The following is a 15,072-nucleotide window of genomic DNA, read 5'->3' as shown; positions in this document are numbered from 1 at the left end:
TAACATCACAGGTAAACAGCACAAAATTTTAATATGTATTAGAAAATGTCATATGAAACAGAAAGTATATTATAGGATTTGTATAATGGTATTAACAGTAAAAAGGGATTGAGTATTATCAATGTTGAGATGGACGTAAGTGAATAACCGGTTCATATTGTTGCAAACATAATCACATTTGTAAGCTATATAGGGCAAATAATATGGTTGTGACGACAGGGTGTTATTTTTTCCCTTTGAACAAATAGCAGTTGGTCGCTCAAGGGGAAGGACCAACGTTAATGAGTGTCCTGTACACTTTAATTTGCAGGCAGCAGTTCAACTCAATTATGTTCCAGACTAACAATGTAAATAATATTTGCCAGTTTTCCGTTACAATGATGAATCGTAAGTTAATGTGAGTACCAAGAGATTCACAAAGAAGCAGTGGGGAGGACATCGCCTCATAAGATTCTTATCTGTTTTGACTAGCAGAACTTTGACAGGGTAGGGATCTTAATCGGCCATAATAAAGGTTGGCGAACAAATACAAATTGTGCAGGTGGGAACTTACAACTCTTGCACGATGGCTGCCATAGGGTAAATCAATATTGACGCATGTTTTGCTAGAGAAGAATCAAGGTTGGTGAGAATTGTCTGCACATAATGGAAAAACCGATAAACAGAGTGAATGGGAAGGTTTGTTTTAGTAAAGCAGAAGTCTGGCGATCTGGATGTAATAAAACATACCTGTTCTTCTTTTGCTGAAATCGGATGTTGGCTGCTGAGAAAAGGTCATTTTCTCATAATGGTTTCAAAAGGATGCAAAACATAAATTTCATCTGTTATCAATGAGATCTTATTGGCGTCTGTTCAGAATGTGAGTGTTTGTAGACACGACTCTTTAGCCAAGGGGTTTACTGTTCTAGGTGGTAGGGCTGGAAAAGAGAGCGACCGAGTTTTTTAGTTTGGGGCATTTAAGTAATTTAACATTTATTTTAGAGGTTGATGCTCTAAGGTGATATATATATATATATATATATATATATATATATATATATATATATATATATATATATATATATAGGTCAATTTTGTTGATTAAAAAAGAAATTAGAGTCAAAAACAACACACCAACAATATTTCTTTCTTTTGAGTTCCATATCTAAACTATAACTTGTTAGTTTGATAAATACATTTCGGTGCTGAGTGTAATGCACTTGTCTCTTTTATTTTACGTTGACAAACATTAAATAATAAACTATTAATATTAATTTAAAATTGAAAATTAAAATATTACTATCCATTAAAAAAAATTAATTAATTTTTTACCCCACTCCATTCTCCATATAAACCCCCCCCCCCCCAAATCCCCCCAACCTTTTTTTAAAAAAAACAAAACTTTTATAAAATATTTTTAAAAAATATCGCACTTCACCATTGCCAAAAAAGTTGATATTATTTTATTTTATTGAATTAAAAATTCTATCACATCCTACTTTTACCCTCTGCTTCTAACTATTCTTTTATTATATTTTTTCTCATTTTTGTGTTAGATATGTACTAGCATATATTTTTAGGGGGGGAAATTTTACTAGTGTACGAATATAACATGAATAAATGGAAAAAATTGCAGTCGCTGGTAAAAAAATATTTTCGATATGTATATATTAAACATATATAAAATGAAAAAAAAATTGAAAGCGGAGGATTAGATGGGGTGGGTAGAAATATTCTTTTTTTAAAAAAAATAAAAATAATATCCAAATTAGTATTTAAGGTGGGGGGAGGGGGGATGAAGTAAAAAAATACTTTTATAAACGAAATTTAAGCAAAAATAATTTTTTAAAAAATTATCGGGGTGAGGGAGGTGAGTGGAAGTGATGGAGTGGGATAAGAAAAATATTTTATATTTAATTTTTTATCAAAGAAATATTATTAGTTTGGATAATAACTTTTTATTTTAAAATTTAAACCAATATTAGTAATTTATTTATTTTTTATCAAAGAATTTTTTGTACATATGGAGTGCGATGTGACAATTTTTTTTTAAAAAAAGAGAGAGTGTATTACACATAATATGATGAGAGTGATATAAAACAAAGACATGTGTTTCTCAAATTAAAAAGTGACAGTTTATGTATGAAATTTAAACTCTCAATAGTTTAGATATGAAACTAAAAAAATATTTTAAGTGTGTTTTGATACCAATCTCATTTTAAAAAAAAAAAAACTAAAAAGATAAATTTTGGCCAACCCAAAATTGGATGACCCATGAGCTTTTTAAAAAAAAAGTAATAAAATAAAGGGAAATTTTTCAAAATGTAAATATTTTAGCATTTAAAAGGGCTCATTAGCAACACTTTCAATATTTAGTAAAAATGTCATATTTTAGTTTGTTGTATATCTTTTTTATTATTTATTTTTATCTAAAGAATATAATTATTTAATAACAAAAGGGAGAAAATTAAGGGAGAGAATATTTCAAAAAAAGGTAAGCATCCTTAATTTTCTCATCAGTTACATTTTCAAATAAAATTTAATTTTTTTCTCTCCAAAATTTTTACCTTTTTAAAATTACATTCATTCCACAATATATTCTATTTATATTTATTATAATTTTTTATAATTTATGTTCATTCCAATAAATATGTCAAATTTATCTATATAGTCATTTAAGAAATGTATTTGCATTTTTATATATTTTTTTCCCTATATAGTTATGTTATTCTTCAAAATTCTTGTATGTATTCATTTCAATATGTATTTTATTTGTATTTCTATTTATTCTAGTTTTTATTTTGAATTTTGTATAATAATATATAAAATACAAAAAATTAGTATGATGAAAAAGTGAATGAAATATAAAATTGAAAAGAAATAATTGAATATTTGGTGTACTCATTCTTAAATAAAATACATAACTAGTTGACATACCTTTAGAATAAATACAAATTAAAAAAAAATGTCAAATTCAGAAACAATGCAACATAATTTTTGAATGAATACAACTATTAATTGTAAAAATATATACTGACTAAAATAGTATTAAAATTCAATATATACTTCCAAATTTATTAATACAAAAAACAATAAAACTATGAAATACAAAAATAAATACTAACTGTGGTACATTGACATAACTATAAAAAAAACAAAATATAAAATAAATTAAATAAATGTAATACGATTCCAAATCTATGAATACAAAATACAATAAAACAATGAAATACAAAAATATATACTGACTAAAACAACAACAAAAACTCAATATACACTTCCAAATTTATGAATACAAAAAACATCAAAATTATGAAATATACACAAACATAACTAACTCAAAAAAAAAAAATAGAACACAAAATACAATAAATATATAAAATACAAAAATAAATACTAACTATAACATAATAAAAATTCCATATATACTTCCAAACGCATTGTAACATGAATTTTTTTGAATCTTAAAAATTACTAAACAAATTAAATTAAACATGCAAGACACAAAACATGCAAAAAAAAAAAACTCTTCTCCAATAAATTGGTCTTCTTCAACTTCATGGTTATTAATTTGTGTGGGATTTTGCACATCGACAGATTCAGACATTTTTCCCCGTCGTATATCCTCCTTAGATTTAGAAGCGGAACCTATATTGTTGTTTAATTTTTGAGTGAAAAAAAAATTAAATGATGGAAAATCGGAAGAACTTTGATTATTTTGTCTAATACCTCTAGTAACTCTCTTGAAAACGTCCATTGAAGAGAGAATTATGTAGTCTCAAATCCTAAAAAATGTTTTAAGAACAACAACAAAATAAAAAAAATTAAAAAAATACTAAAATCAGTATGTAAATAAATAAGGCATCTGAAAAAAAAATACCCAAATCAATGTTAATCTTCAAATCAAATTTTGCAACGAAATTAAATGAGAATAACAGAAAATATTAATATATTGAATCGAAAATCTGTGGAATTGATTTGGAAGAATGTTAGATAGAGAAATTGAAAAGAAGAATAAGAAAAGAGAGAGAAATCTGGGAATTTGATTAGGAAGAAAATAAGAGAGAGAAATTAATAAGCTTAAGAAAAGAGAGAGAAATTAAAATTACATTAATATCTTTCCAATTACATAGATATAGGAAATTGTGTAATATATGAGAGAGAGAAAAATGTGTAAATAATGAGAGAGAAAATATTAATAATATCAAAACAATTATTTATTTTTAAAATTATGACATTTTTGACATGTTTACTAATATTATTAAAGTATGGATATTATCACTAAATAAGTTAATATTTTTGACTAGTTAGCTAAATTTTCCTAAAATAAAAGCTAAACCAAGCAAATCTATCTAGAAGGAGATCAAAATTCTTTTTATAGCAGCTAATTTAAAAGTGAGCTTCTCTTTCGGTCGTCACCTGCCAGAGCCTCCATCATCGGTGGCCAGAGGAGTCTGCCATCGTCACCGGCCAGAGCCTCTATCGTCACTGGCCATAGCCTCCATCATTGCCGGAATACTTGGTCTTTCTCTAAGCTCTAGCCATAGTTGTAAGTCCTTCCCTTTCATTCTTTTTATTTTTTTCGAGTTGTATATCTCAGGTTAGATTCTCTCTAATTTGTCAATTTTCCAGATGTATGTGTGTTGTTGTGAAGTTTCATGGGTTGATGATTTCTCTTCTTTGGATCTCATCACCATAATTCAAATTTTTGCTCATTTCTCTTTTATTGATTTCTTATAATAAATGTTGTAACACCTCTGCTTTTTTATCTATTAAATTATCACAAAGTCTTGATGTTTTAGCCCTATTTCATGTGATAGTAGAATGTAGTTCATGCTATATTTTCCCCCCTGAAGTTGTGCCCTCTTCTATGTCTTATTGGAATGAATATGTTAATGATTTGTATATTTTCTAACTAAGTTGTGCAGATTTATGGGTTAATTTTGAATTTTACTTTGAGGCATTAGATTCTGAAGGAGGTTGGTTAAAAGCAACAACACAATGTCAAACTTATAGAAGGTTAATGATGAAAAAGTCAAGTTCAAAGCCCCACTTGTGGTATGTCATTATTGTTGCTTTATTTGCTTAGTCACTGTCAAGCTGTGACTAGATATTATTTTAACAGTAAATCATATATGTCCATTATGAGGAGAAGAATATTGTATATTAAACTTCAGAAATTGTTAAGTGGATCTTTTAGATTATAGTGGCAAGGGTTGTCCCAGTTTGTTGAAGAGGATGGTGTGTGCAGGTAAGTTGTGTCACACCTTATGCAATTGATCAGCTTGTCATAAGAAATATGTGTCATGTAAACCTGTCTAACATGTTATATAGAATGTTGTAGTGTGGATCAGAACATGGGGCTCCATTTAGTTATTCTTACTTAGCATTTGGTATGTGAGATGGGATAAACAAACATATGTCATGGATTAGCTATTCCATTTTCTACATGGAACAATTAATCCTGTCATTTTAGTACATCTCATAGGATTGCAATCTCTTATCCCACCAACCAAATGGACAATTAAAAAGTACAACATTATATCTCATGAATTTTTTATTCCACCATACATACTAAATGAGTCTTTATACCTCAGTCACATAGGCATATCTTTGGTACTCCTGAAAAGCATGTTATTTTTCTGTGATTTGAATGTCCTTGGAGAGGGTAATACAATGAAGTAAATAAATTTGTAAAAATGGTTTGTCCAAGGTTTTTTTTTTAATTTCAGTTAGTATTAGTACCTACTAGTGCATCTAATTGTAGAACTTATGGTTCGTTTGCTAGGATTGGTTCTCATCAACTATTTTGTTTTTTCCAGGTGAAAAATACATAGGCTGTTGTGATTATTCACCTCCTATATCTTTTAAATTTGATTCTTTAGTTAGTTACTTTGCATATACCTTATACGTACATACTACATGTGGATATTGCTATCATAATAATCATAGGTCAAATATTGCTATCATAATAATAATGAGTCATCTGAATATTTCTTTGAAATAAAATTTTTGTGAGATTGAGTTATAAGCGTGTCATAGAAAAGAATGACTCATTGAATCTTTTTTGTTTCTTTTCATCTAAATTAATGATTCTATTATTGATAACAATTGTTTCTATTGTTTGTTTTTTCTAGAGATTTCTGGAAATGAGATACAGTATACTATTTCTACTAAGGTCTGTTTTCAACAATATATTGACAAAGCTAATTTTACACCCAATCCTCCCATTTTTCTGTCCCTCATAAGCTTCTCCTATTTAACAACATGAAACTTTCTACGTTTGGATTCCCTCCCAGAAGAACTTATTCCTTAAATGCATGTCATATTAGATTTTAATTTAAGCTCACTATTTTGTGGATATTATGTGGATCATTGCAGTATTTCTATTTTAATAATGTTAATTAGTTGTTGAATGTTGTCTGTGGATGTTAACTTATAGGATGGATCAAATTAGACATTGCTGAGGTTTAATCACTCTGAAGTTGAAATATTTATCATATGTTTGGGCATGCTTTACATTTATTTCTTTAAAGAATGACACTTGTTTTATTCAGCTTCTATTTGCTTCTGATTTTCATCTTTTCTTTGAATTCATCATCGGGGTTCACTTGATGTTTTGCTATCTGTGCAGTAATACCAACACTTTGTGGGTACAAAGATTATTCTTAATTTTGTGAAATTCCTTAAAATCTAATTGTGAGAGTCAAATGCAGAATTTTTTATCCATACTTTTTCATTAAATGACGAAAAATGTTAAGACACACACTACACATTTATTATTTTTTATTTGTACAATATTCATTATAAATAGAATACTACGTTCTAGAAAGTTGAAGATATCTATGTATCATTTAATTACTGTAGTTATAATAAAATATTAAATTAGTGAAACCTATTTTAATGTAGATTGTAAATAGTGTTGCTACTAATTTAAATATCAATAGATGCTTGTGATTAGTGACTATTTCATGCTTAAAAGTTTAATTTTTAGTGACGACCTCATTAAGACAATTATATTTTTTTCATAAAAATATGCCCTTTAGTGACGATATGATTCTTTTCAACTCCAAAATAATATTTTCTTTTTACAAAATACATATAATATTAGAGACAAATGATGTTGTCGTGAATTAAACTAAATATTCAATGACAAATCAATTTTATCGGCATTGATGGCTTCTTAAGTGACGAAAACACACAATTATCTATAAAATTTTATAATTTCTTTGATAAACAAGTTCGTCATAAATACTTTGCATTTGCGGACAAAAAAATTTTATGTAGTTAATAGAATAATTTTTAGTGACAAGACACTTAGCTGTCTTTGTATACATTTAATGACCCATGCTTTAAGGACGAAAAGTTGACGAATTATTTTTCGTCACAAAAGTTTCTTGTGACGACATATCAGTTCTCATCTTGGGCTTCATTACCAGCGGATGCCACCCTACTTCAGCGTCTGCCCCTTCTTCTTCCTCTACCGTTGCCTCAGCCACATCCTCTCGATATAGGCTCCCTTGCTGGATCATTGATAGATACTATTTGCCTGGCACTGTTGTTTCTCATGTTGACCATTTGTGGATTGAAGAGTTGAAGAGATTAGATACCAATTTGGATCATCATACTCTCATCAAAACAAGTTATAGAACATAGGGAGAAAAAGATGGAGAGATTTTCCTAATGTCTTGTAGCCTCTCGAAGAAAAATATAAACATCTTTGTTACGATTTGTGAAACTCTACTAGAATTGTTTTGTTAGAACGAGATTAGCATACCTAGCGCTTTGATATCAAGTTTGTCATGACCCAAACCATCGTGATTGACACCCACACTAATCCTCCATTGACCGAACAATTACTACAACCCAACTAAATTATACTAACCAAAAAACAAGTATTTAAAGATGTAGAAAAATGTTGAAATAATCAATTAAAATCCTAGTTCCCATAAACTAGGTTATTTATCAAAAACATACATAACCAAAAGAAAATTCAACCCCTACAACCTGAAAGTCATTGTACCAAAAATTCTAACCAAATAGTATATAATGGGATGCAATAACTAAACATGTAAAGAATATATATGGTCTAAGTCCGAATGAAATGGACTAAGATCCTAAATAAATTCATAGAAGCCTAAACGAACTAACTCACCCTTCAACTCAACAAATCAGAGATCTCCTAGCTGAGGTCTCCAAAAAAACCGTCTGAATATTCCCTAATTGTAAATGCGTCTAATTTTATGTGGATATTGGGTCTTTGATCCCTTTCCCTAAGAAAGAACTTTAAAATCTTAACTTTTTACCATTGAAGTCATTTTAAAAGGATTGAAAAATCCCCTAGAGAAGAAACTTTTTAAAATAAGTCATATAGGAATTAAGATTCATACCTCAAGAAACAAAAAAAACTTCAAATTTCAAACTAACAAAAAAACATATGAATAATACTAACGAGAAATTACCGACAAAAGAAATCTTTGGGAAATAAATACAAAAAAAAATACACTTAAAAAATAAAACCAGTGTTTAGGTCAGATCTTATGTATGGATGCCGGCATGATGAATTTTTTAAAAATATACGTACTTATAAAATTACGGTTAAGGCTGCCAAATATTTTAACTTCTAAAATATAAGAGTTTCGGTAATGTAACAACTTAAAACCTAAAACACTAACAAATCCAAAGGAACATGAAAAAATTATACCTACTAATAAAATTAGTGTAGAGGTTTAAAATTATATAATTGTACAATATGATTTAGATCTTCTAACTTTGAGAACTAAAAAAACCAATAAAGTGAACTTAAGTATATTAAATATGTTTTGATATACTATCAAATTTAAACATCTGGTTTAAATTCTGAATTTGTCTCAAATTAAATAAATTTAATCTTTCAACTCTTTAAGATAAATTGAGGATAAAATTGTCATTCAACGCTTTATTCAAAATGTCTTTTGAAATTAAAACATTTCTAATTCAAGACTTAAATCTCTCTCTCTCTCTCTCTCTCTCTCTATATATATATATATATATATATATATATATATATATATAAATAAAGGAGAAATCTTTTGACCCTTTATCTATTTCTTTAAGTTGTAATCAATTTAGAGCAATGGCTTCTTCACCCTATGCTTTTCTCCTACTTCAATTCGGTAATTCAATTTTCTTGTTCTTTTGAACTATTTCTTATGGAGATTTTGATGTTTCATTTCTATTAGATGCTTTGATATGTTTTACTTTAGACTTGCGTATATATCACCCTCTTCAGACCTCATTGGTTATGATGTTGTTGTTGTTTAAATTTTGTGAAAGTTAGTATTTCTCTATAGCCATTTTAGTGTATAATCTTATTCTGAATTGAGTCATTTTCAGGAATAGTCTCTATACCTCAAAGATCAGAGAACTAATATTATTCTGATCTCGAGACACTATTGTCAAAATAACTTTTACAAAAAGTACTTTTGTAGAAAAATAATTTGTGTGTTTTATGTTATTTTTGGTCAAACACGACAAATATAAAAAGGAGCGCCTTTTCTGTGCTTGCCTTTAGCCTCCAAGAATCGATGTCAATTTTCATACTCTTTCTTTTTCATTTTAAGTTGAACTGCATATTGCATTGTTTTTTTTCTTCAGATGACAAACATTAGAAGCTTCCATTTCGTGATTTAGTAACTTTTAGTGATCTTCCAAATTTTGTTATTTTTGTGACACTTAAGTTTTTCTTTCGTTGCAAGACAGATTTGGAGAATACTTATATCAACACAATGGCAACCTCTCTAAAGAGTGAAATTCCTAGTTATGATGTAACTGCTTTGAAGGACATACATCTAAGGTTTAACCGCATCTTTACAAGTTTCTCCTAATCCGACAAGATTTCTTTATAGGAAAAATGATAAATATCATGCCTGTTATGTCTTCTATATTAATATTAAATATTTTTTTCTTGTTCCAGGTTTTTGGTTGTGCTTGGAGTCCAAAAGGGTCTTTTCTTGCATCTGGCAAATAATATGGTAGCAATTCATATCACCCATTTATAATAAATTGGGTATCCAACTTATTTGAAAATGGATAAAAAAAAATGAATAATAGTCATATTACCCATTTAAAAATGGATAAAATGGGTAAAGCAAAAAAAAATGATAAAGAGTTGGGTAGTAATAGTTTTTTTTTTAAATAAAACAATTTTTTTTCCTATATTTAATTTGTGATAATGGGTGGTAGAGGTTGGGGGGGGGGGGGGGAGGGGAGGGGTAGGAGGTGGGTTGGTAATCTTTTTTTTTTTTAAAAAAAATTAATTAATTAAAATGTTGATAATTCGTTTTTGGATGGGATGGGGAGGGGGGGGGGGGTTGTAGGGGTAGGGGGGTAAGGGTGTGGGGTGGTATGTTAATATTAATGAGAAATTAAAAATTTTGTTGGGATGGGGTGTTGGGGGGGGGGGGGGGCTTGCAGGGGTGGAGTGGTAATTTATTTTTATTTTTTTTAAAAAAAAATAATGAAAAATTTAAAAAAATTTGTTAATTTTTTTTAGGGATGGGGTGTGAGGGAGGGGGGGGAGGGTTGATGGGGTTGGGTGAAATTATTTAATTATTTTTTTACATTTTTTGGGAAGTTGGGGGGCGGGGTGGGTGGTTAGGAGATGGAGTGAAGTGATAAAAAAATTCGTTTTAATTTTAACTTTTAAAGCTTTTAACAAGATCTCTTATATAATATGGATAAATATGTTTATCCATATATCCATTGAGTAACTACTTTTTATCATTTAAAATATGAGTCGAGTCGGGTAACTTAATCATTTTTATTTAACTCATTTTTTGATCGACTCATATTCAATTCGACTCGCTCATTTGATCCTTTGTATGTTTGTTTAAGCTATCTTCAATTCACAACAATGGCTTCTTCACCTTATGATTTCCTCCAACTTGAATTCAGTAATTCAATTTTCATTTTCTTTTGAACTATTTTTATGGAGATTGTGATGTTTTGTATCTATTAGATGCATTGACATGCTTTATTTTAGGCTTGTGTATACACCATCCTCTTAAGACCTCATTGAATATGTTTGTTGATGTTGTCGTTGTTGGAGTCCAGAAGGGTTTTACTTCCAATTTTTCATTTTACTGATCTCGTCTATGTATACTCATGTTCACATTCCTAATTCTATTTCTAATTATCTTGTAATTATATGACTTTGGAAATGACAATCTTTAGAATCAGGATTTTATGAAGGTTGTGAGTAGGTTAAGACTCGTCTAAGGAATCATATTTGTTATATCTAATCATGTGTGATATCAATTTAGGTCTGAGTATTCTACTACTAGAATTTGGCTATTGGAGATGGTTCATGTAACTCTACTATCCAAAGTCGAAAAACTAAGAAAAACAAGAATGTTACGACATTTTTTTGAAATATGAGTTTTCTACTGCCTTATTTTGGCCGACTTTTATTGATCTTTACTTTTGTGACGTGAGGTCTGGTTGGATGTAGCAATTATTTTTTCTTTCTTTCTTGTATTATGATGTTATAGTATTTTAATATAAATCTATTTATCAAAGTATAGAAGTTATTCAATTGTACTTTACCATTTGTTTTATTAAAAGAAAAGACAAAATTACAAATCATAATTCTCCTAGTTTACATGATTTCATTTTACAGATTCATTAATTTGCTTTTGAAATTTTACAATGGTTAGTTTATTTTTATCATCCATATGCATGGTTACATAGTATCTTTAATTAGAGAGTCAAATAAATATTTTACTCAATTTTCTTCTTTGCAAGTTTGTTTGTATAACATTATCAATTAGATATACCAATAAGTAATATGTAGTCATCATGTGTTTTAAAATTAAAATGTTATCTTCCAAAATCAAAATTTCATATGTAATATAGTGATAGTGTTTTGGAACTAAAGTTTTGCACAAACAGAACATTAAGGATCCTTGAAAAGGATGAAAGAGAAGTAAGGGATAATGGAAAAAAGATTCCACAGAAGTACTTTGGTGTGAGAGAATAGTCATCATTATGTATCACATAATTGCAATTAATTTCTAGTTTGAATTATTTCTATTTTTTGTAACTCATGTTAATGTTAACATTATTATGACAACCACAAAAAACCATATCAATTCTTAGGAGTGATCTCTTAGATAAGAAAAGATTTCTTTAGAGAATGTTGTAAATAAATTTATTCATTAAAATATTATTTGTGAATCTGCAGTAGCTGGATTCACATAGAATCTGTTAGAAAATACTTATAGCAATAACTTTACAGAAATAACTTTACAGAAATATAAATATCAAAGTATAAAAATATAATAAAAAACAATAATTAATATCATAAGCATAAATTAATGACCGTAAAAAACATACCTTGATCTGTAACAATAGGATGAAATAGAAAGGAAAAATTGAGCCAATAGAATGCTTAGTGTCTCTTTGAAGGAAATCATTACCCTCTATTACCCGAGGTTTAAAGAAATAGATCCTCTCATGATGAAATGATTTTACAACATTGTAATGATACAAAAACAATAGTGTCACTGAGCCACTCAACATGAGCAAGTACACAAATATTTAATTGTGCAGAAAAAAGAACAAATAGTTCAAAATTTTGTGCTTTTAAAATGTGAGGAAACTCCTTTATTTATAGACAACAAAAGGTAGTATGAACAACTGTTTATTATGCCTTTCTGGAAAGGTCACAACTCTTTGGAAAAGTCACAACTCTTCAGAAAGGTCACAACCTTTCATAAATGTTACACATTTCATAAAAATCACAATTTTTCATAAGTCATAATTTTTTTTATAATAGACACAATTTTTCATGAAAGGTCACAATGCTTATTGTGCCTTACCGGAAATGTCAAAACTCTTCGGAAAAGACAAAACTCTTCAGAATGGTCCCAACCTTTCATAAATTTATAAAATTTCATAAAAGTCGCAACTATTCATAAAACTCACAAATTTTCATAAAAGACACAACTTTTCCTGAAATGTCACAAATACTTATTGTGCCATACTGGAAAAGTCACAACTCTTTGGAAATTTCACAAACTATCATAAATGTTACAACATTTCTAAAATTCATAACTTTTCATTAAAGGAAAAGACTAATTTTGGAAATTAATAAATTTAAAGGGAATTCTTGTTTGTGGTGGTGCCACATAGGAGGCCTAGGGCTCTCTTGTGTGTGTGCGCGTGTGTGTATGCGTGTGCGCGTGTGTGTGCGTGTTCGGGCACTGGCGCGGGCGTTGGCTTCTACATGTGCATGTGCATGTGTGTGTGTGCGCGCACACATGTGTGCGCATGTATGTGTGCGTGCGTGCGTGCGTGTGTCCATTGCATGATGTTGATTAGCGAAACAATAATGCCTTTTCTACCAGCTCCTATGATGGCATAATCTACGTTTGTGAAGTTGGTGAGTCATAGACGAGTCAGAACATTCTCAGGACATCATGTATGCTCCAGTGATGGTATCATATACATTTTCTATTTATCTCTATGATGTATTAAAGATTAACCAGATGATGTTCTAAATAACTCATTGTTTGGCCAAAGTTCAAATCGAATTACTAGTTGAACACTGAATCAGTGCTTGATTGTAACACTGAATGGTTGTTGACTTTAGCACTGCTGAATGAAATCAATGCTCTTGAGCGGGACCCCTCAGGTTCCCTATCAGCTTCATACTTTGAAGATACCATAGTTCTGGTATTTCTATCCTAACCTTCTAAAGCAGCAGCTAAAGGAGACTCTTGCCTCTACATGTTTCAGAAAATTACTTTTTACAGTCTTTTAAGTACCATTGTATTTCTATTTACTTTCTGAATTTATTTATTAGTTGTGTTAATGCGTCTTAGCTTAACCTTTTCCTACACTAAGACTTTGAATATCTATTGTGCTTTTTAAAATAAATTGGTCAATAATTCATTGTTTCAGTCTAGATATGGAGCATGAAACAAGAAGCCTACTTGCATGATTTCGGAGAACATTTCAAAGTCTCTATTTTGGTTCTTTCTTTTTCATTATTGATTTATTTAATCAAATCAGACATCAGCTGCTGACTATTGTGTTTTTAGGAAATATCTACCATCAAATGGAGTCCAACTGGTACTGGTTCAAGCAATACAAATCAAAAGTTGTTGCTGACAAGGTAATCTATGTATTGGTACTAGTCATGTTTATAGTATTCTACTAGCTTTCTGAAGAAACCTCAAAATACATCCTTGCTATGTGGTTTCTGGAAGAGCCAAGGATGGCTACCAAGCCATGGAGTGTAACTCCATCTCATTGAATCAATGAATCATGAGGACATGTTTGAAGATACATACATTTGATATGCCTAATAGTATTTTTGATAACGACTTGTATCTTTTGCACGTAGTAGAGATAAATCTCATTAAGCACAATTATGTATACAAAAGATATTTTTAACATGTTAACAACAACTTTCTGGTATTGTTGTACGTGAATGAATTTAGAATGCTCAATTGCATGCAGATCAATTTACCTTTGCAAGGATAGTTTTTAGTTAAGTCATACTACCCAGTAGTTATACCTCTATTGTTACATGTGCACTTATTTTTACCACTAGTATATGGGCACGTGCGTTGCACGTTTACTTTATAACGATGAATAAAATGATAAACGATTTAACTTTTTTAAAAATGTTTGTAGTGTATAGTAAATTTGAAGAATTTTTTTTTGCATTTAGTCCTCCCTTTATTATAATTTTGATATAGAAATTTTATATTTGTTTTAAAGAACAAAATAAAGTAGCAAAACAAACATGGAGACACACTATCTTATGATTAACTTTCTTAAAATGTCTTTTTTGTCTCATAAAAATGTTGAAATTAAATTAATAATTATACGTTTCAAAAAGATAAAATGTTTGACATTAATTAATAAAAGATGAAATTCTCCTTCTCATTAAATAGAATGCAATTAAGTAATTCAAATTTATAAATAAAAAACGTATCAGAAGGAAATAACTAAGGTTTAAAGTGCAACAATTGGTATTTAAATTGTGTAACTATATAAATAAAATATTAATATACAATTAAATCAATCAGATTTTAATTTAAT

General features: G+C 29.1%; 2 long non-coding RNA genes across 7 annotated transcripts; one reads left to right on the top strand and one right to left on the bottom strand.

The window, feature by feature from the left end:
- Positions 1 to 303: 303 nt before the first annotated feature.
- Positions 304 to 877, bottom strand: LOC104645310 (uncharacterized). The gene is made up of 2 exons (XR_739130.4): positions 730 to 877; positions 304 to 636 (listed from the first exon to the last, which is right to left on the bottom strand). It is a non-coding gene; the product is annotated as an uncharacterized lncRNA (long non-coding RNA).
- A 3,293-nt stretch (positions 878 to 4,170) lies between these two features.
- LOC101248994 (uncharacterized) lies at positions 4,171 to 14,489 on the top strand. 6 transcript variants are annotated; one of them, XR_002028316.3, is made up of 6 exons: positions 4,171 to 4,528; positions 4,947 to 5,037; positions 6,117 to 6,157; positions 9,721 to 9,814; positions 9,935 to 9,992; positions 14,064 to 14,489. It is a non-coding gene; the product is annotated as an uncharacterized lncRNA (long non-coding RNA). The 6 variants fall into 6 exon arrangements; XR_002028317.3 differs by lacking the exon at positions 6,117 to 6,157 and adding an exon at positions 13,924 to 13,982 and having other exon boundaries at positions 4,172 to 4,528; XR_003247867.2 differs by lacking the exon at positions 6,117 to 6,157 and having other exon boundaries at positions 4,176 to 4,528; positions 9,717 to 9,814.
- The last annotated feature ends 583 nt before the right edge of the window (positions 14,490 to 15,072 follow it).

This window comes from Solanum lycopersicum, chromosome 8, assembly GCF_036512215.1.
Source record: "Solanum lycopersicum chromosome 8, SLM_r2.1".
NCBI lineage: Eukaryota > Viridiplantae > Streptophyta > Magnoliopsida > Solanales > Solanaceae > Solanum > Solanum lycopersicum.
Note: the sequence above shows the minus strand (reverse complement) of the source record. Positions and strands in the feature narration are given on the sequence as shown.